This window comes from Grus americana, chromosome 23, assembly GCF_028858705.1.
Source record: "Grus americana isolate bGruAme1 chromosome 23, bGruAme1.mat, whole genome shotgun sequence".
NCBI lineage: Eukaryota > Metazoa > Chordata > Aves > Gruiformes > Gruidae > Grus > Grus americana.
In genome coordinates, this window is record NC_072874.1 from 7,757,984 (window position 1) to 7,781,087 (window position 23,104).

Here is a 23,104-nt window from a genome sequence, read left to right on the forward strand (position 1 = left end):
GCTTCATCGATGTTCCTTTCTCCCACCACACACTGAATCTGAGAGCATGTGAGCTGATCACAGTGTTGTACAAAGATAAGTCTTTGATTACAGAGTTGAAAACCACGCTGGTTTTGGCTGGGATAGAGTTAATTTACTTCATAGCAGCTGGTATGGGGCTGTTTTGGATTTGTACTGAGAAGAGTGCTGGTAACACAAGGATGTTTTTGTTACTGCTGAGCCGGGCTTGCACAGAGTCAAGGTCTTTTCTGCTCCTCACGCCCCCCAGCAGCGAGTAGCTTGGCATGCACAAGGAGCTGGAGGGAACACAGCCTGGACAGCTGACCCCAGTGACCAAACCGTATGATGTCATGCTCAGCAAATAAAGCTGGGGGGAAGAAGACGGAAGGGGGGACATTCGGAGTGATGGCATTTGTCTTCCCAAGTCACCATTAGGCATGATGGAGCCCTGCTTTCCTGGGGATGGCTGATCACCTGCCTGCCATGGGTGGTGGGGAACGAATTCCTTGTTTTGCTTTGCTTGTGCACAGCTTTTGCTTTACCTATTAAACTGTCTTTATCACAACCCACGAGTTTTCTCACTTTTACCCTTCTGATTCTCTGTCCCATCCCACTGAGGGGGAGTGAGCAAGCGGCTGCATGGGGCTTAGCTGCCAGCTGGGGTTAAACTGCGTCAAAAACAAAGTTTAAAAAATGGAAAAATGCAAATACAATGACATGATGCAGCTCTAGAGCCAAGATCATTCCTGGTTACTGCCCAGACTACTTTCTGGAGGATATCCCAGCCCGTAGCTCTAATAGCCACACTTCTCCTGGACACTGCCTGCAGGAGCAGGATCCTTGAACAGCTCCTCCCTTTTCCCATCACTTCTCTTTCACCCATTTTCTCTGACTCATGTTGGTATTTGATGCAAGTATTCAAGGGACTTTTTCTTCCCCACTCATATCTCCCTGCCCTTGCAGACCTCCCAACTTCTCTGTTGAGTTCCCTCCTTTGAGCTTAAAACACCTTGTTGCTTGCAGGATGGTCACAGTATTTAGTAACTCTCTGGCAGCCTGCATCGCTCTCAACACAGCTGCAGTTTTCTTCACAGCTCTTATCTGCACCCACACAACAATATCAAGGGCAACTTGAGCAATTAAGCCATGCAATGGCTTTGCAGGACTCCTAGATTCAAGGCAGCCCAGCACCAACAGCAGAGAGAAGCCAACAGGGGCCACAGCTCCCCATGGGTTACTGTTGTTGCCATCCAGTGCCAAAACATGTCTGTATGAGAGTGAAAGGAAATTCAAGAACCAGGGCCAAGGTAAATCAGGTCTGGAAGCAGCAGCTCACAAATAGCAAACTCTTCAAAAGGCATGCAACATGTTTTCAGCTCTTGCTTTAACACACAGGACCCACTGACACCAGGCAGCCTTGCAGCTCAGGCTGAGAAAGGTTGGAGGAAGGACGTGGGGTTGAGTAAGGATGGATGGAGGCAGGGGGAAGGTGCCTGTGGATCTCATAGGCACTTGTGGAGTTGTTTGTTGAAAGAATTTGCAAATGACTGTAATTGATTAAGAAACGGGGTAATTATGAAATCTGCTGATTACAGAGAAAGGAGTTATTAATCCACCAGACAGGTCCAGCAAAAGCCCTGTCAAAGCATCAAGGCAGATGCTGTGGTGAAGAAGAAAGGCTGCACACATGGTTGCACTGGTATCCACCAAACCCACTCCCCTCTGGGGCCAGGGAGCTCTGGGACTCCTTCGATCCTGCCTCCAGGACCAAGTGCCATTGCAGGAGTGTGCAGTGCATGCCATGCTAATCAGACCACACCCGATTGCCAACTGTCTTGGTGCACCCCAGATTAAACTGATTTGGCCTCTGATTTCATCCAGACATCCCCTGGAGACCCCTTTTGTGAGATTCATCTCACCATGTCAGCTGAGGATCATTTTACAAACCATAGCAGAGTCCAACTTATCTGCTGGACCTGTTAAGACTGGGGTTCAATCTGACATTAAGATATTCATGAGGTGTCTTCACCAGCCAGTGGAGTCTAGGGGGAGGCTGGAGATGCCAGCTTTGGGATGAACTGACCTTCTCTTGTATCTGCTGGCTCTGAATTAAACAGCTCTTCCACAGCAATCTCTGAAGCCTGGTCACCCACCCTGCTCCCTGGATGTAGGTGTCTTGATCACAAACTGAATCTGATCCCCAATGTTATGGGAGAGGAAAGCACCCGCATGCACTGCCCCGTTCCCAATCTGCGCTTCTCCTACCCCTTTGTCTTGCACAGACCCTAAGGTATAGTGTTGACAGCAAAGCTCCTGTTCACACCACAGGGCACAAGCTCAGAGCAGAGGTCCACGCTGACTGCTGCCTTCCCCCAAGCCTTCTGGCCACTTGACACCCTTCATTTGGCCAGCAGGACCAGGGATGCTCAGGTAGAGCCCACGTGCCCCAGGCTACCCAGGCGCAGACGGGGGTCCCCCATTACCCCCTCTGCCAGAAGGACTTTCTACCCAAGGGTCACACAGCACTGCCTGCTCACAGGGACCAAATGGCACGTGAAGATAACAGGAAAACCCAGACCCACCATGGGGATATACTGAGCGGCTGAGGCACCTCCAAGTCTTGTCATGTCTTGGCTATAATCAGCATTGGAGCATTATCCCCTGCTTGGCCAGAGCCATGCAAGCTGCAGAGTGCGAGCAGATTACCTGGTCCCAGGCCTGTCCGGTTAATCTGTGCTCAGTTTCTTTATCCTGTTTGTCTATATATAACCTCCCTCCTGGCCACCTGCAACCACCAGCGGGGGGCACATCGCATGCTGAGGGGGTGGGAGGGCAGGGGAGACGTGCAGTGAGCACCTCGGCAGCAGCTCAGCTGCTGCCCCATGCCTGGCATCCTTAGGGTGTGTGGACATGTGGGGGGCAGCGAGCAGCCCCACGTGCCCGGTCACACAGGGAGGGACCACGGTCTCCTCTGCATCCCTGGCACCAGGCTGTTTTGAGCGGGGCTGGGTGGTCTTGCATGCAACCATGGCCAAGCTGGACTCAGCATTTAGGACAGGCTCAGACCAGGCTGGAGGTGAAATGAGATATGCAGAGCACAGGGGAATGGCGGGGGGGGGGGGGGGGGGGGGGGGGCGGGGCTGGGTCAGTTTCACTCATAGGGGTAAGAACTCAATACAAACAAGGGCTTTGCCTTTCTAAGAACAAGCTGGGGGTGACAGCTTGGTTTCCAGATAGAAATAGAGGAGGCGAAGACACGACAGGGAGAAGTGATGGGACCTGTCCCATGATGGGACTGCTGGGCAGGACAGAGGGACACAGGGGCTGTGCTGGGCAGACTGGCATGGCTGAGGTGGGATGGAGCAGCTGCTGGCAGGGATGTGCCTGCAGGCTGGTGCAGAGGTGGAATTGGGGTCCTGCAGCAGGCTATGAGTCTTCCTCATATTTGGAGGCACGGTGTCTGATGCAGACCAGTTTGCATCTCTCCGACCTGCCCAAAATCCTGCATGATGCTACTCACCGGAGACATCCCATCACACACTGCCGCTGCGGGGACATGACGCTGTGGGGTTGCTGAGCCTGCTGAGAAACAGCTGGAGAAAAGCCTCTGCTCACAGGGTGCTTTCTGTTGGAGGAAAAAGAGAAAGCCCAGTTCTCCGTGCTGACAGGATGGTATTTTAGGAAATTCCCTTTCATCTTCCCAGATGTGTTGTCCATTTAAATATTGATCCTTCTCCTTTGCATGTGCTCTGTATCCACTTGGGCTTGCCATTTTTCAGCTTGCTCCTCTGATCAAGCTGACAATACGCTCAAGTCACATCTTGATTTGCTTAAAAAAACCCCATAGTGTCTCTTCCCCCGGATTTGTCTGGGGAACCAAACACTGAGCAGCTCCGCACTGCGCAGCCTGGGAGAATGCTGTCTTATGGGTCCCTCATGTCCTGCAAAGCTCCCGTTGCTGCAGACAGACAGGAAAGGCACCGCATTGGGATCCAAAAGCCCTTGTCACAGCCCTGCATCAGACCACGGTGGCACCAGAATTCATGCAGGGTTCATGCCACTGATTGGAATGAATTTCCGAAATCCAGATAGCACCAGGGGTGCTGACTGTGTCTCTTCTGACAGCCCCATTTAAAGTAAAAAAGGTCCAAACTACCCTCACAACAGGGGTAATTGCTCAAAACACAGAAAACCCATCAAAACTAAAAACCATCAAAAATGGGCATTAAGATTCTCTGGAAATAAAAACGTTGGAGCTTTCTGTATAAGAATTACTTTCTGGATTACCATTCTGGTTTGAGTAGGCATGTCCCCTCAAATAATAATAAAATTCATGGGTATCAAATTCAAAAGAAAATAACCCATTAAATTGAGCAAAATAAATCAAAATGCTATAACCAAAAATCTTTCAAAAATCTCCAAAACATTTTCATCTTTAATTTCTTTTTCTTCTAGCTACAGAATTGTGACACTCTTGCAAAAAAATCCTGTCCGCTCAAATCTACATTTTTGTCTTTGGATAAACAAAATATTCGACAAGACGAAACAATACAAGTTTACAAGTGGTTAGTGAAGACTGTGTTTGTTGTGGTGATTTAATTTAAAGCCATTTCACATGAAGGATTCACACATCCTCTCCACCCTCAGGAATATTTTACTTTTGTTCTTTCTCGGTCTTTTCTCCTCTGCTTGCAAAGCCAAGACCGTCCAGCCTGATGGGATGCAGTTGGTCTTTGTATTAAGGTAAACTTGAACAAAATCCTATTTAGCTTATGCTTGGGGACAATCAAAGCTTCTAGTGCCAAGGGCTTATTTCAGGGGGATTTGTGCAATTTGACACAGATAGGAGTTCAATTTGAGCTACCAGAAATATGTCAATTAGAGCCAGACAAACAGGGAAACAGCTGGACATCCCGATTCCTGCCCCCGTGCATCTGCTGGGGGACACTCCATGTGCACAGGGACACGCAGTCTCTGCTCCTGCGGGAGCTCATGTATCCTGAACTCCTCTGGGGAGAAGGCGGCTGGAAGGAACATGAAGAGCTCTGGCAGGAGGGGTCAGGAGAGGCAAGTTTACTCCAGGGAGGAGAAACGAGAACAAGCGATGGGAGAAAAACAGGAGGACAAGAATAACCAGGGTTTCTGCACCAGCAGCTGAGCCTTGCAAGTGTGCAGCAAGCACCAAGCCCAGGGATTTATTAGAAATAACAAGGAAACCGGTAGCAGTGCTGGCTGCTTGCTGCCCCAGCAGTGTTGGGCATGCTTTGCTGGTGAGTCCGCTCTTGGGAAAGCCTGGCAGAGAAGCCTGCTCCCTGCAAAGCAATGGGTACAGGCTCTGCCCTGAGTCTGAGGGCTCCCAAACCTGCACAGCAGGTGCTGAGCCTCTCTGAATGCTCCCCACCGGTGTCACAGCCTAGTCAAAGAGGACTAGATCATCACCTAGTTCAAGAAATTAAGACCTGTCCTGGCCATCCCATCCCAAGGTGGAGCATTTGACCTGGTAATTCCTGGTCGTGGCCGTAGATTTTTGATGAGCTACCAATGACACTTTAGAAAGACACCTCAAGTCACCAGTACGATGCAGTGGAGATGAATATGGGTCAGCAGTAGTTCACCACAACTCAAATACTTTATAGAAACCATAGGCCAAATGAGGAAGCCAAACTCTCCAGCTCAGGTAAACTGGGGGACTTGCATCCAGCAATGAGCACTCTGCTCCCCAGGTAGTGCTACAGGAGATCCCTGTGCTGGAGGATAAACCAGGCTGCCCCTGGTCTGGACAGGGAGGGTGGAGTGCACCCTTGGGCTCAAAACACACCACTGACCTCTGGCTGGGCCCTGTGTCTGCTTTTCTCTGTAATGGGAAGCAAAGTGCATGTGCACGCCATTAATTTCTTGCTCCCTGCAGCAGGAGGGAATGGTCCAGCTTCGTATCACCACCAATGGAATGAGGCACTGCAGCAGCAGTGGGTGCAGGATGGGTCACGTGGTTCCCAAGGGATGGGCAGTGGGGTTTCTATCACAGCCAGATTCTGGGAGGGGACATTAGAGGACCATCTGGTGCCTGTCTTCATAGCCAGCACAAGGGAAAATTACAACAGGGCTTTCAGCATCGGTGTAAAGGCACCACAATGTGCAGGGTAGGAGGGAGACAAGTCCTTTTGTATTAAGTGCTCTGAAAGTGGCTCTGCCCCCTCAGGGAAAGGGACAGGACAGCCAGGAAGGTAAATCTGCACCAATTCCCCCTGATGCTCTGCACCAGGCCATGTCCCTGTGTCCTCCCCACAGGGAGATCATCCCCTCCCCACAATGGTGGCTGGAGAAAGCGGGGGGATGGTGATTTCTTACAGTGTGGCCCTTTTCCCTGCTTTTCAAGGGGTCCCCCACCACCAGCTGCCTCCACTGATGCAACCAGGCAGAGCTTGACATAGATCACTGCCTCTGCCACTGGTGCTGTGTGACATAAATGGCTTTGCCTACCCTAATGCTTTGGAGCTTATGGCTCCTGATCCAGGTAGTCCCAGGACAGCCATCCTGCTCAGCTTCCTGTCAGCAAAATTAAGCTAGAAATGCAACTTGGGAGCTCAGACAGCAAAATGTGGTCCTGTCCTCCCTCCACAACCAGGTTCAAGCAGGATGAGCGTGTGCCCCTACCCTGTCTTGAAAGCACTGGCTCTGCTTCCTCCCTTGCTTCTCGAGAAGCAGGAAAGCCACACGCTGACCTATGAGCAAGTTCTACGTGAGAGTTAAGCAAGAGGCGCTGATGGCGTCTGTCTGGGAGCTGGCAGGTAAGTCAAGAATTTCCCCAGTACCTGCCTCACGTCTTGGAGTGAAGCGAGCCACAGTGTTGCAACACCTCCTACAAGCTCAGAAGACGCATTAAAGAAATTCACAGGATGGAAGCACTTCTTCTAGGCCTGTTGCATAATCCAGATAAGTAGATAAGCCTGCAATATTTGCACAACACTCTGTCCCTTCATTGGCCTTGTTACTGGTCTCATTTTGCAGGGCTTATTTCAGGGGATCTAATGGATTGAGGACACCTTCCAGGTCATCTATTCTTTGGGAGGTGGCTGTGACCCAGCTCTAGTGTTGTGCTACTGGGAGCATTAAAGGGACGGGGACACCTTGCTGACAGCTGTACTTTATGCTTTGTAAACCTGTCCCAAAGACATTTTGGAAATGGCACTATGAGACCTATGGACAGTACTTGGGCAGCTTCTCATAGAAGGACTGTGGCAGTGCAAAACCACCATGGGAAGAGAATTGTGACCTGCCAGAGATGAAATAACCTTTGCACAAACAGAGATACACATGGCTTGGGCACATTCCCAATCAACTATTTACTTCACTCAAAGCGTGCAGGATGTGGGGACTGAGTAGTGGCAGGACTCAGGTGTCAGGGAAAAAGACGGGACACAGGCGAATGCATTGATTGAGCACAGGCAGGGTCCAGAGTGTGTAGGAAATGTTCTGCTTTGGTAACTCCCCTCTCTGGGATTTACCAGGCAGCCCATGGGGAGAACACAGTAGCATCTGCCCAGCAAAAGTGTGGCATCAGCTTGTACTTTCCTTTGGGCGGTGGGTGCAGGGAGGATCCAGCCAGCAGGCTCCAGGGATCTGCCCCAAGCACTAGGGCACAGAGTAGAGCCATCAGCGCTGCACTGTGGGCACTTGTAGAGCCCTTCATTGAGCCAGCAAGCAGGGAGCAATGTTGTGCTGAAACTGGCCTTTCCTCCAGGAGCTTTCTGCAAGCACGTCCCGCACCTCACACCAAAAGGTACCTGGGTGGTCAGAGCAGGAGGCTCGGAACTGCTCAGGATGCTGCTCCTGCTGCCGTAGCCCCACATGTTGTGCACGAGCCTGAAATTACAGGCTGGTGGGCAAAGGGGAGCAGACACAGGAACTTTCTACCCCAAGGACCCCAGCCTGGTTCCAGGTCACACCAGATGGATCTTCACCTGCCAGGGTGCAAACCTCTTCCTCGTTTCTCTGGAGCATGGGATGCCTTGCCCTTGGGTGCAGATGCTTTCAGGGATCTGCAGCATTTCTAAATTGCTGAGAGCCCCAGGACAGACCACATTGCTCCTCACACTCTTTAAAGACATATAGATGCCCTGTGCCTGTGGCGATTCAGAGGCCATCAGTCCCAGCCCTACTCTCAAGCCTTGGGGAAGATCCCAGGGCTTGCTGTGGCCCAAGTCTTCTGGTCAGCCCATGGTGTTTTAGGAATGGAGTTTTTCTCTTCCTCCTGGGTTGCTTTGACTCAGTCCCAGGCCACAGTCCCTTGGCAAGGTCCATTCAGAAATCCCCCCCCAGGATGCTCATGGCCACTGTGTGGGACTTGCAGGGAAAGCATGCATCACTCGCGGGAACACGGGGTCAGGAGACACAGGACGGGGTGAGCAGAGCCAGTGCAGCTGCAGCTCACAGCTCCCTGGCTGAGTCACCGCTGCATTACTTATACCAGCGTGGAGGGGAGGGCAGGGACGCCTGGCCCCCAGGAAGGGTTTTCCATGCTCTGCTCCCTGCCACTGCCAGGGATGCGGACCCTGGCCATAACACCACCTCTCCTGCCTCTCCTTCTACATCTTAATCATGAAGCATCCCTTCTACTTGCCCTGTTCCCCACCTTGACCTCATCCACCTACCACAGGCACAGCCCAGTCCTGGAGAGATGTTTTCTCCTCTTCACCCAGCCTGGAGCAGCCCCTGCAGAGATGAAGAAGCCACAGCAGCCTGACCCCATTTCTCTGGACAAGGGGAGGAAGCAGAACAGAGTTGCCTTGTGGTGTGGGTACAGGTAGCTTTCCCATCATCCCCAAAATCTCTTCCTGGGGGACTGCCAGGCAGCCATGCAAAGACTGGCCAGGGAAGAAGGGAAGCAGTTGGCAGAAGTGATGGTAAAAGACTTTCCACTCATTGCTTTTCCTTCTTGGTAGGGATTGCAGTGCAATTGCAAGATTGCAAAATCCACACTTAGGATTTTTTTAAAATGCTAATTCTGTATTTCCAATCTTGAGCTGGCCATAGGGCCATTCTGAAATAACAAAAGACCATTTGTTTTCCTGAGGGGGAAACTAGAAGCTTGTTTGTTTTCTTTCAACATCAGAAAGTCAGATCTTACATGTCTCATTCCCTGAATTTTTGGATGGAAAAGAGCAGGTGGTTTTTTAGCATCAGATGCACCAGGAAAACATAGTCATTGCTTGAGTTGTGTCAAAATGGTTAAACATGTCAGTCATTCTTGTTTGTTTCACTCAATGACTAAATAAACAGCAGGGAGGAAAGGTTAGTCCTTTAAGTTTCAGTGCTCATCAGTGAGGGTCAGATGAAGCTCATTTTCTGCACATGGGACCTCTAACAAGTCCTACAGGAAAACCAAGAAATGTCAGACGTGACCTTCCTGGCAAATCAAATGTGAAAAACAAGGAAGCCACACTAGGCAGGCTTTTTAAGGAAGCAAAAAAAGGGCACAGCCCATTTCTTTTTCCTTAGCAATGACTCTGAGGTCAGTGTACTATTGTAAACTACATCTCAGTTTCTCTGATAACAGAGTTTAGTACTGGTGCTCTGTGGCATTAGTCTTGTGTGGGTCTAAATTCATCCAGAGGAGGAGCAGAGCCTTGGATAAAGAGCAATGAACCTGTGGTTGGCTGTGGTCAGCTGTGGTGGGGATCTGAGCATTTAATCACAGCCTCTTGGTCCTAGCCTCATCCAGACCCAAAAGATAGAGTGTGCCTGGAAAACCCTGGGGGCTGGACCAAGAAAAAAAGCCCAACTCTGTGCTCAAAGGAATCAGAGGTCTTTATTGCTCTCCTTTATGAGGATCCAGTTTCCAACTAACAAGCACAGAGGGATGCAAAAATATGTCCCCTGGTAACTGTTCACATTGTCTTCCTCTTGGTTATGTTTCTTTTCAAAGCCCCTCCAACGTGTCGAGGTGTTTTATGATTTAAAGGTTTTCCTATCTGCTAATCCACGTTGTGGGAATCCCATCCCAGAGGAAAAAGCCAGAAGGGGCTGAGTCACCCAAATGAACCACAAAACATAGCCAAGAGAGGATGGGCACAGAAGTCATCGAGTAAGTGCAGGGGTCTTCAAAGTTGATGTCTGCATCTCAGGGGTGACTTGAAGTCCTACGCTCACAAGAGAGTATGGGGTTTATGCACTGCTGGCCAGACCAAAAAGAAGTATCTGGCTAGGAAGAGATGGACCATGTCCTGGACTCCCTGTCAATAAAGGTCAGTGTGGGTAGGCTCACAGAAACTCAAAGAGAGCCTCACTTTGCCAAATGAACCTCACGCCCTGTGTGACCTGCACTCAGCTTGCACTGCCAGGATGCAGGGTGGCCATGCTCTGCCTTTGCCTGCATTGCCACAGTTGCCTTCATTTGACCCAATTTCTACAAGTATTGGTCTCATTTTCTTCAGTTTTTGCTATTTAGTAAGAACATTTGTGAGGACCGAACATGAGAATCCTCCAGTTGGTGAGGCTGTTGTGATGGACAAGCAGTGACAAAACTCAGATCACCATGGTGAGCTCAGCCCAAGGGGACCAGAAAGCTGCAACGGGGCACCATGGGCATTACGTTTCACCATGGAAAGGTTTGCATCCCCAAAGGGAAACAGGCAACAGTGTCCCGCCTGCTGACCAGGATGATCAGATACAGCCAATAAGTGACCAAATAGAAGGAAAAGATGCAATACCGAAGACAAGGCAGAAACAACGGGTCTCTCAGATCCAGTAGGCCAACACCAAGGCTTGTTCTCAGACCCATGGGGTAAACTGCATGTCTTCCTTCTGGGACCATGACCCTCTTTTTCAGCAGGAGCCAACACATCATAAGCCAAGCCTGGAGGCTGGTATAGTCATAGCTCCCGCATGGCCACAGGAGACAATGGGAGCTGCCTGCAGAAGCCTAGCATCATTTTCACTCCTGCCACAGTGCAGAGTGAAGAGTTAAATTCTCTCCCTAAGCAAGAGCACAGAGGCAGCTCCCAGTGGCCACCATCTGATCTCATTCACACGTTAGCTGTGCACAGGCACCATTCGGTTCTCCATTTATTTCCTTTGACAAAACCAGAACTGCTGAGATCACGTCTAATGAAGAAGAATAATGGCGGAGCCATTCCCAGCATGCATGGGAAGCTGGGCTGGCTGGGCCCTCACAAGGAGGGGAAACATCTGGTCATAGGAGAGGGTCCTTTCCTCTGTGCAGCCAGGAGGGTGCTGTCTCCTGTGAAATGTCTCTCAGCTGCAAGGGGCCGCTGGCATAACCCGTCCAGGCCATGGCCCGTGTGCAAATAGCTGTGCACAGAGCAGCCCTGCCTACGGATCGGGGCCCCCCATGAAAGCAAGAGTGTTTATACACAATGAACATCCTCTCTTTGCAGTGCATCAGTCTGTCCCCAGCAAACTTTTGCTCTGCTTTGGACCAGCAGCAACACTCTGTAGTTTAGCAATCAATCCCATCACAAAAGATAATAATCCGGGAGCAGTTCCAAGAATCCCCAAGAGTCTGCACCAAACGTGGCCAGAAGCTGCCCAGCTGAAATGTGCTGTTGCAAAGGGGCATGAACAGAAATTGCAACTGATGGAGGGAAATATTCCAAGCCTCATTCAAAATAAAGGGGGGTGGGGAGGGCTATTTTAAAAAAAATGATCCATTGTCCTAGAAACCTAAATTGTTCTATAGTTAAAAAAAATCACTTTTCATTTAGACATTTCTGGCAATTCATACTTTTAAAAGTTTCTTTAAAAGGTTGGAAGAGGATAAAGTATTTATAAATTATTCAAACTAAATATTTTTAATTGGCCTCTTCCATGAAATTTTCAACAATTTGTCCTAATTCAAGCAGGAAATAGTTTCAGATACTCATAAACTCATGAGATGGGAAGAGAGATCTAGTGAAAATCAGCTGATAATTGCTCGTCTAAATCACTTGGCAAGCACTCCTGAAAAAACAAGTCAGGCCAAAGAGAATCAAGATGGGAAAAGTAAGCTAAACTCATAGCAATGAATTCAGCTAGATCTGGTCTGCAGAGCCAGAGGCTTATTGAGTCATGGGCTTTTCTACAAGAGGGTGTTGTCTTCCTTGTCTCCCCTTTCTGGCTCATGCAAATACAGTTTGTGCATCTTTACCCTGCCTAGAGTTTGTTTTCTGGAAGTCCTGGCTGTGCAAACAGCTGCAGCTCCCCAGTGCCGGTTCCTGCTCCTCTTGCTTAGATGTCTAGCACACTGCAGACGAGAAGGAGCTCTTAGATGAGGTGGTGGCAATGGGGACAGGCAAAGTTTAGAAAGCTGAAGCAAGCAAATAGGAAGCGGTGGGGGCAGGAGACATTCATGCTGCTGCTTTTCCTCCAGTGTCTCACTGGGCAGTGCATGGTGCTGGTGGGGCAGGGGGAATCATTGATGGTCCCGTTGGAGCCAGGAGACCCCTTGCTGAAGGGCCACGTTGCTGGCATCCCCCACTGCTCCTGTTTCCTGCTCATCCTGCCAGTTCTGCATCATTCTCCTTGGATCCCCCTTACTGACCCTTCCTGTTGTGTTTGCCACTTGTCAAAGCCACCAGCAGCCTGCAATCGTTTCCACTCTCATTTCATAGGTTGGGGGTGAATTGCCTCTTAGGAAAAACAGGGCAATGCAACACACTGGGAGCAACATTTCCAAGATATCCCAGAAACCCAGTTAAATTCCCTGCACCCGATGAAGAAATGCTTCAGAAATTCCCCTGGCAAGGTTACCCAGTGGTCTGAAATGCCATGACTATTGCCCTCTTTTTGAAATTCCTTGCAGGGTAAGTCTCTATCCTGACTGCTGGGACCCCTCCAACTCTGCGCTGGCTGTTTTGCAACCCAGATATTCCAGCAGGAGAGTTGTCCCCAGAGGCAATGTCTGTGCCAGGCAGGCGAAGCAGCTCACTAGGTGCCCTTGTCTAACTTAATTCAAAACAAAGCAGAAAGGGAGCCGCAGTGGGTGTTGGGGTCTTCAACTACAGCCTGTCAGCTCCTGCAGAGAAGGTTTCATTCCCCACCTCCAGGCTGGAGGTCCACAGTGAGATTTTAAACAGTCCCAGGTATGGACCCAGGGGAAAGGAGGTACAGGAGCCTTTCAGAGGTATCAGCCAGCAGGAGCTGGATGGCATATCTTTGTGCCATGATGCTGAGCAGTTACAACTCTGACACTGACCGAGACACACATCTCTCAAATCTTTTCATTCTAAGAAAAAAAACAAAACAAACAAACAACACAGCAAGAGCTTAAAAGGCAGCTGACAGCATCTCCAGCTAAGAGAGTCAGACCACAGCTGGAATCATGGCTGACAGCAATGAAGATGCGCAGACCCCAGAGGAGTTTGTTCCTGTGCACCTCCTGGTTTCAGTATTTTTCAGTTAGCTCTGGCAGCAGAGGGTCTGAAACTGTAGAGACATCTGAGCACTGCATTCCACGTAAAAATGAAACTAATCAACCGTATGTTTTTAAAAAGAAGGTAATAAGAGCACATGAAAACAAAATAGCTTGCAGCTCCTTTGAGGCTGGGGAGCCAATCTTGCAACACTGACACCCAAGGAGAGCAGAGATGCTGGCTGGCATCCAGCAACCCCCGTTTTGGGGGATGCAGACCTGGATGGCAAGCTCTTCAGGCACCAACACAGTGGCCAGCACCAAGTGATCCCAGATCATTCCCAGCTGGTTGGTGCTCACAAAGCTCTCCAGTCTTGCAAGGAGAGGCAGTGGGCCATGCCTTACCCACTACTGCCATCTCACATAGCCTGCTCTGGTGATCTGCTGCTGCTGATTGGGGGCACCGGTGATTCTCTAGACCACTTCCGGATGAAGATGTAGTGCTTTCTACCCCTGACAGCCCAAGGTTATAGGTGTAAAATAGCTGCATTTATCATCATCCTCACTGGGACAGACTGTCCCATCTGATCATAGTCTCCCTCACTGCTCTGGCTGATGGGATGGCTTTGGTATGGTCCCCTCCTTTCTCTGCATCGGATAGAGAACATCTGCCCTGCTCAGCAAAGCGAGCGCTCAGCTCTCCTAGGCAGGTAAATCTCAGGACTGCTCAGTGAGAAAGTAAAGGGGAAGACTAAGCCAGGCAGTGGCACATTACTTTCCTGTATCTGTGCAAGTCACTAGTAGATGGAGGGAAACATCACCAGCAAGTGGCCAGCATGGGTGAAACTGCTCAGCCTACCAGCTGAATTGTATCCACTGTATTACAGGGAGGCAGGAGTCAAATCAGGCAGCTCAAAGCAAAGCACACTGAGCTGTACAGAGTAAGACAAACAAGACAAGATCAAACCCTGCACTTGGAAACAGCTGCAGGAACCACAGCAGATGACATTGCTTTGCAACAGTTTGCAACTGTCAATGGAGCATGCACGGCACAGAAAATGCCAGCAGCACCACCAGTGCACAGACACCCCTGGGAGCAGCTGGCCTGGGTGCCACAGGAGGTGAATGCAGAGACCCTCTCATGTTTGAGGTGGCATTGGATGCTGGAGTCAGGTGTCTCCAGAACCAGTGACAGCAGCATTGCACTGGAAGAGGAGCTGGGGCAGTAGAATGCTGTGAGGTCAGACTCAGGGTAAGAGGGGTGAGCTGCCGCTGCAAGAGAAAGATGTGAATTAAGTTCTGGCTGTATCACACAGCTGATTAGAAAAGATACAGCATGTGTTGGTTCCAAGAAAACCCATGGCAAGGCACCTCTCAGTGAGAAGTCGGGGACCAGCACATACAGAAGTTTAGGATGTTGTCCGTGGGATGGAGAAGATTCCAGCAGTTACGGAAGGACAATAAAGCAATCACCCATAGCATGCTTTGGAAAAAAGCTGGATTTCAAACAAGTCCAAGAATTCATCAGGACTCATCTTCCTGCTGCTGGCAGAAAGGGACAGCCTGGCTCAGTGCATCAGCAGTCCTGCTGGTGCTGCTACATCTCCTGCTGGCCTTGTCCCTTCCCCTACTTCAAGCGTTGCATATAACTCAAAAGATTAAATAAACACATAATAAAGGGAAGATTTTGGTCACAGGGAGAGGACTGTGGGGGCACAGCCAGTACCAAATATTTTTCCGTGCCCAGTGCGTCACTGCAAGTTGGGGCAGGTGCACTTAGAAAAACAGAGCCCATGTTTGTGCACTCTTAAGACTGTTATCGAGCTGTGTTTAGGACCCAGCAGGAAACTGAAACTCCTTTTTATGATGTGGAGGCTACTAATGTGTAAGTAAATCACATTTTATCTAGTTAATAACAACCCAAACTGCAATATCCATATAATGACTGTAACATTTGCTAATGTCAAGGCAGGAAAAGGTGCAGAGAGGTTGCATGTGGATGAGGGCTGCCTCTCAGACTGAAGAGGGCACAGAGGTGCCTTGGACTGCAGGGACGTGCAGCCTGAGAGCCTGGCAGTGGGGAGAAATCAAAGGGGTGAAGCAGGGGAGCTCCCCACAAGCCCCCAGCCTGCAGTAGCCCAACAGCAAGAGCAGACTGACGAAGCATCCCCATAGCACACATCAGCCATGTGCTGGCAGAAGAGTCAGTGCGCATAGCTAGGTTGTGGCTTACATATGCATGTACATAGTTTTATTACAGGAAGCCATAGCCAGCTGAAACTGGCCACAACCCATTTAATCTATATGCCCACAGGGTCTTGGTTAAGGCCTCTAACTTGGGCAGTCATGGGAAAATGCCTCCGCTGAAAAAATCCTTTGTAACTTGTGCTCCCTTGAGCTGCTAGAAAACGTGGCTGTGATTTATGGCTGCAGAGATCCAGCCCAGCACTAGACAGACAGAGCTGACACTGGAAGGCTTGGTTAAAGGCCAGACTGCCATGTGCCTGTGTGCATAGGTTTAAGCAGTTTGCAAAGCCATTTGGCTTTAGCTGTATCTCTACTAATCCCTGGTGCACCCTACTTGCATCTGAGGTAGGTATCCAAACCGTACTTGTCTCTTTACGAGAAGTCAGTCTCCAGCAGCATCCACATGGTACGAACTGTCATCTGCTATTGTTTTCATCTATAGAAACAAAAATGCAAACAACCACAATTAGAAATGGCCATGGAGGTCACTGGGGAATGCAAAAATTCCAGTTGCAACACAAGGCACAATGCACAAGGTTCATCTAGGAGGGGAAGACAGGTTTTATTTTTGACAAAGGTGATGCAACTCACACTCAGTCTGTCCCAGCTTTCACTTGCTCGTTCTTTCATGCTCACACCACTTGTGGGGACATGGGAAATCAGGGACAGCAGCTCTTAATGCCTCATCACAGCTCCTGGATTGTCCTTAGATGGATGGCCATGCACGGGGTCTTATGCGTGCCTCTTGTACCCTTTAGGAACAGACAATGATTGTGATCTTCTGCCTCTTCATCCTGTCCTGCCTCTGTGAGTCATTAGGAACTATGCTGATTTACTCAAGCTGGTTGGGCTCCTTTTTGGGTGTAAACTCTCCTTTGTTTTAGGCTGTCCTTTGTTTTACTGCTCCAGATGTCTTGAGAGGTTGCATGCGGATTGTTCTGCTCCTGATGACCTGCTGATCTAGCAGATCAGCACATGCCATTCTTTTAACCCTTCTTGCTGTTTCTCCTGACGCTTTCACATTCAGACATCCCCACTCAGGTCAATCTTAAGTTTCTGTTACAAATCTCCACAGTCTGAGCTGAACTCCAAATTGCTGACACCACGTTACAAAAATCCCTAAAAGCACCGCAGTCTTGAGTTTCTCATTGCATTGCTTAGCACACGAACAACCACAACATCCTTCCCTCTTATCAGCTCCTTGGAAATCATTGGCATCAGCATTAAAAGCTGAATTTAGCCGTTCATTCTCTCTGCAGAATGATGGGGGGGCATCAAGAGATTATAGCACACAACCATCTTGTTTGCCATGATATCTACTTTGAAATCACCAGTTTAGTAGATTCCTGAAAAAGTCTTACATTCATTTTGTTATATTGTGTTGGGGCCCTGAAGCTTTTAAGCTGGATCTCCTTCGTGTTTAGTTGGATTCATGCATAGACAGACAGGATCTGGTTTGTCTAAAACAGATGAGATTTGGCACAAATCCTACAAGCAAGAAAGGCCCTGCAAGCTCATATACAATCTATTGATTAGCTGGGGACTCTTTCTGTGTGACATCTGCTCTCCCACCTGATACCCACGTTTGGGATCATTTCAGCCTCTCCCAACCAAGCTCCTAAGGGTTTCTACATGCAAGGCCAGAAGCAGGGGACCCAGGTGAACCAAGGAGCATCAAGCCATTTGTCACAGTGCAGCTGTATAGCTTCAGGCAACCACCCAGTCACATGGGGAAGCACTTCAAAAATGACCAACAAAAGGTGAAGCTGCAAAGAAAGGAGAGAGAGACAAGAACAGGTTGGGGGACCTGTGCATCACAGAGGAATCTGAAGAAAGTCTCATGGACCCTACTGGAAAGGGGGTCTAGCAGTGCAAGATCACAGTCACTCATAGCTCATCCCTCAGCAGCACCCAGACACGCTGCTCAGACACTGCCGTTCCCTGGGCACTTTAGTCCTCCCTCTTGGCCTGGACACCATGAGAACCCCCAGATCCCACAAGAAGCCAGGCTGTTCCAGGCTGGGAGGTGAAAGGGGACACAGTGGGGAGCCCACAGCCTGTCCCAAATACCCCAGACCAGCATGAGAAGGAATGAAGTGCCCGATGAAGCTGAGCGGTTCTATCAGCTCTCCTGTGAGAAGGTGCTAGAAGAGGATGGGTAGGAATATTAGCAGAGGAAAGATGTTCACTGGACGAGAGATGGTAAGGGGCCGTGACGAAGGAGCTGTCTCACAGGATGCACCAGAAGAATGAGGCTCATGGAGGAACAGCACATCCCTCCCCCTCTAGCTTTTTAACATCAGAAGAGCAACAACCATCAGTGGCACAGCTCAGGATGCCCCACGCAGAAGAGCAGAGAACGGGTGAGGGCTGCAGAGCAGGCACCCTCCATCCCCTGTGCCCACGGAGCTGGCACGTATGTCAGGGGGCTTTGATCTTCCTTTCTCCTTGCAAGTGGAGACACAGGACTCCCAAGCTCAGAGGAAGCTGGTGTGTGGCCAGGGCTGGTGTCCCCAGACTATCAAAGGGGATATTTAAGCTAAGTGCCCCTTTGAACCTGACCTGGCACAGTGCTCTTGTAGCACAGGCAACGCATCTCTGCTGGCCTGGCCAGCATTGTCCCCATCTGGGCCACCACGGGGACCGTGTCTGTGGCCTCAGGATCTCCCTGCCATCAACAGCTGCTGCTCACGAAGCCACCAAATGCCCAGGTAGCTCCCACACCTACAGACTGAGACGGAACTGCCAGAGCTGGCCCAGCAGGCCGGCCCGGGTTGCAAATCCGCAGCTGACAGGACAAGCCCTGAGCAGATGGGACAGCATTCCCAGGCGGCAAGCAGAGCCTCTGGCAGCCTTCGTGAGCTGTTCTCAGAGGGATTATGCTTGCAAATGAACTCAGCCAGCAGGGACTGCTGAGACAGCCGCTGTGCAGTCAAGGGACGTCCCCTGCTCCACTCGCACCACTTGCAGTCTCTGAAGGGGGCTATCACCGTCAGGAATCCCACCCTGGCCTCTTGTCCCCCAGCCACAACCCCTGCGAAGGTTCTCACAGCTCTCCTTCCCTACCAAAGAGCTTTGCTCTTTGCCTCATGCCAGAGGCTCATGCAACTCTTTGCAACCTTTTTTCCTTCTTTTTTAAAAAGATTTTCCTTTTCCACTCAGAAGTTCTCCTGCTCCCACAATGCTCAGGGAAATGGGTCTCATTCTTATCTGCAGGCATGAGCTGATAGCACATGAACTCTGGCAGCTCTTCCAGGAAGGTGTGTGCAAGGTGATTTCAGTCATAAAGCCATTGTGGGCGGGGTGTGATTTTTTTTTTACCCTCCTCATTCTCCACTTAGATAGTTGCAGTGATTTACAGATTCCCCGTGCCCCCGTGGGTTTACTTCTCCTGAGGAAGGTATGGCCATCAATGTGACTGCCCGGCTGTGTGTGCAGGAGGGGTGTCCCCTGCAGCATGGAACCAGTGACTTGCTCTAAGCCCAGGCAGGCAGCACTGGATGATATTCCAATTTTTCTCCCAGTTCCCAGGTGTTGTTCCTGACCCTGTGATGGGGGGGCAAGGGCTGGGAACCCACCATCTCAGAGAGGTGGGACATCCCTGCTGGAGCAAGCCGTGGATTTCACAGTGCGTCCTACTCTTCATAGCAGGAGAATGCAAGGAGAGGGAAAGAAGCCGCTGAGCAGCCCTTTTGGGGAGAGAGGGGTTAAGGGACGGGCTGTGCTGAGCTGCAGGAGGGAGCGGGGCTGTTTTCAGCAGAGCTGAAGTTAGAGCAGGGCCGCGGCCGCCCGGACACCCCCTCTCCTCTGGCAGGAGGATGCCTTTGTGCACAGTTTATGCATAATAGATCATCCAAGGAAAGAGATACTGTCTCTTTGCTCCAAATACAATTTCAATTAGATGAATAGCAGCATAATCCCATAGAGGCACTCAGCTGGGAACTGACCATGTGAGAGGCAAGCGAGCCCTCCCCCAGCCGAGTGGTGAAAGGGGATCCCCCCCCACCCTGCCGGCGAGGAGGCCCCCAAACCCTCCAACATGGACCATCTGCTTCGGCAGCAGCCCCTCCTCCCGCAGCCCCCAGCGAAGAAAGAGCAAGGGCTGCCAGTGCCTTCCGCAAACAAAGGCAGCACTTCAAGGCTGGTGCTTTGAGCCCCGGGACAGAGGAAGAGGAGCGAGCGAGAGGGAAGAGGCTCCCAGGGAGTCCCCTGTGCTCCAATCCTTTGGGCAGGCAGCGTTGGCAGGAGTGCTCCAGGAGAAGATGGGGCAGCGAAACAGGGAGAGCACATTGTCCCCCTGCACCAGCTGATGCCACCACAGGGTGAGAGGAGAAAGGAAGGAGGAGAGATCACAGGGGACTCCCTCCAAACTCTATTCCCTTCTCCTTCTGCTCTGCCCCTGATACATCCCACGGCAGGGACTTGCTTCTCCTGCCATCCTGGCCAAAGGGCAGAGCCACTCCACCATCTGCCAGCGACAAACACAGCAGCAGTGCAAGTGGCAGAGCTGAGTGCTCCCTTCCCTCTGAACCTCTCTCGGGTCTCGGAAGGAATTTCCTCTCTCGCTGAAATTCTCAGACTTGTTGCTAATGCTGGAGAGGCAATTTGGGGAAAGTCTTGAGAAATTCAGGTTGTGCAACAGAGCGTTTAAAGCGATTTTCAACGCACAAGGCAACTGACACCACTTTTGTCAGCAACTATTACCAAAACTCTCTGGTTCCACTGTTACTGCAACCCCTTCCCAAGCAGGAGTGCACCACATGTGTAGGACATCACTCACTGCTCCACAGCAGATGTGCTCAGCTCACAGATATCAGACCACCAGATCCTCAGCTTTGAGGTGCCTTCTTCCATCTCTCCAAGCATCCCAACATCCTCCAGAACAGATCCCCCTGCCAGAGGCACCCTCCATCTCCCTGCCTTAGGACAGATGGGAGAGCAGTTATGGTCCTGCAGCAGATGATGGAACATCACCCAGTCCAAGGGGCAGCTTGGCAAACGCTGCAGGGCAACAGCACGTCATTTTCTTGCTAAAGTCAACAGCTCTAAGCCTGAATACACACAGCTGGGCACAAAGTGACTAGAGATCACATCTGCTGAATAAGAAGGGGTCATTGTTATGCTTTGTCACCCATTTCAGAGCAGATAGCACTTTAAAGCCATTTGGTTTTGCACTCTGAATAGTTAAAAAGGTCAGGCACTGAGCATGGGCAGTGGGGTGTTTTCCCAGCGCTGGAGCATGATGTGAATATTCCCAGGTGTGAATATTTCTCTGAACATCCGCTGCCTTTCCAGTCCTGCAGCACGGGAGGGGAGAGCTTTGATCTCTTCCACAGCTGAGACCTGGTGTACGCCGTACATTCCTTGTCCCCGCCAACCCTCCGACTCACAACTTGTTGCTGTGCAGCAGGCTGAAGTCGGCGACACCGCGAAGCCAAATAACAGAGCTGCCGATAGAAGAGCTCTGGGGGTAACGAGGGCTCAGAGGCAGGGCTCAGCCGCAGCCCGACCCTGCAACCAACGCCTTTAATTTACTGTTAATCTGAAATACAGCCAGAACATGCTAATGAAATGCCAGTTGTTGGTTGCCCATGAAAGGGGCGCTGCTTTCTCCTGCTTTTTGTGTCCTGGGATGCGTGCTGGAAGCGCAGTGCACACCAGGCACCCACTGCCAGCCAGGCACGCTCCCCTCCACGCTGCTCCCACAGCGCAGTTACAAACCCAGACATAAATCATGGTTAACCTTTGCTCTCTCTCATATGTTTGTCCAGAGGCTACAGAAATGTTGCACAAGACACGTGATAGCCAGGGAAACAAAAATAACTTTTATTAAACTGTCCCAGAGTGGGAGGGGAGGGGGAATTTTTGGAAAGTCAATGCTTTTCACAATAAGGGAATGTATTTGAGAAAATAATGCAGACCAGGTATTCTTTTATCAGCAGTTAAAGGTATGTGTTAGGATCTCAAAAGGGACAGATACACGCCCTCGTGACTCACATACAGTAGGGCTTTGCGCTCCAACTCTGACTTTACTCTGACGTCTTGTTTGCTCTTTTCAAAACCAAAACAACTTGCTTTCCCATCAGCTCAGCTCTTTCCAACTACCCTGACTTTAAAACTCCTGCTAATTCCCTTTCTCTCCTCTCCCTCTATCATTGCTGCAAAACAAAGACGAACATGTCCTAATGCCTTGTTATTGCTGAATGATGCAGGATTAACTAGGAGAGAAACGTGATTTTGCAAAACCAATTGAGGTTTGAATTGCAAGAAAAACAAACACCTTGCTTTGCCCAATGCAGAACTGATTATGAGATGTTTGCATCTACCTGCAGATAGAGATATCACCCAGCTGTATGTGTATTTGTGACGGTAAAACTGGAGTCACAAAGGATGATAATATTGGGAAAGAAAATTCCTGTAGGCTGAAATCCATGAAAGCAGGCACCAGAAAAGGTGGCAGAAAAGCCCAGTGAATATCCAGGCTGAGTTTTTGAAGAGGAATCATCTATTCTAGAGCATGCAAATATAGCCTCATGCATCTTTTGTATTCACTTTCCATGAACCTGCGACTGAATGAGTTTTACTAGCACAAATGTTGGAGGAAAGTGAAGTTCAAAGCTGCATGCATGAGTAACCATGGAAACTGAATTTTAAATTTGCACATGCGAGTATTTGTATCCAAAGTACTTTGTACGCTTGGCCAATGCGGGAAGAGGGACACCATCATGTCACAACTGGCCAATCCCAACTTAGAAACACAGCTTGAATTTCAAATATCACCTACTTACAGCAAACCTCTGTCCGCAGAGCAGAGAAAAAAGAAATGTGAAAAAACCTGCCTCAAATTGCCATCTGCTCGTGAATATTCCACAATTAGCAGAGACGGATTCATTGGATACATTATTCATTGTGGATTATTCGCCCAGATCTAACAGTGATAGTGCAATGGGTATTTAAATATTGTGACGAGGAACCATTTCAGACATAGAATGTGTATGTGACTGTCCCCATGTATGAATATGGATGTGCTCCTATCCTGAAGGAATCTCTGGGAACAATAGCTGTGTGGTAAATAACCTTGTCCTCTGAACCAAAAGAAAACCTAGAACTCCGTGATAAACTGCATTTTTTCTAATCCCTTTTCCTGTTCATTTGTCCTCTGCCCCAGCCCCTCCTCCCTCAGCTGGGCTACTAATGCACCAAAATCAGCTGCCATTTTAGCAACAAAGGCACTTGCTGTTTCCCTTGCTGTGGCTTAGGTTATGGAAGAGGTTTGGTGAGACAATGTTTTTCCTACTTTCACCCCAGCCTTCCAGTGTGACCCACGTTAGGCAGTGAAAATAATAAAAACAAAACAGAAACCTCCAAGTGCAATGCTGCATTTGCAAGCATGGATTTCCCAGGAAATCTTCATAAGTTGCCTTGCAGTTTGCAGCGACCGCAGCACAGATTGTTTTTAGGCCCCTTTGCAGGTTCAGCTTTTGTAGCACAGAGCCAGCCGCTCCATGG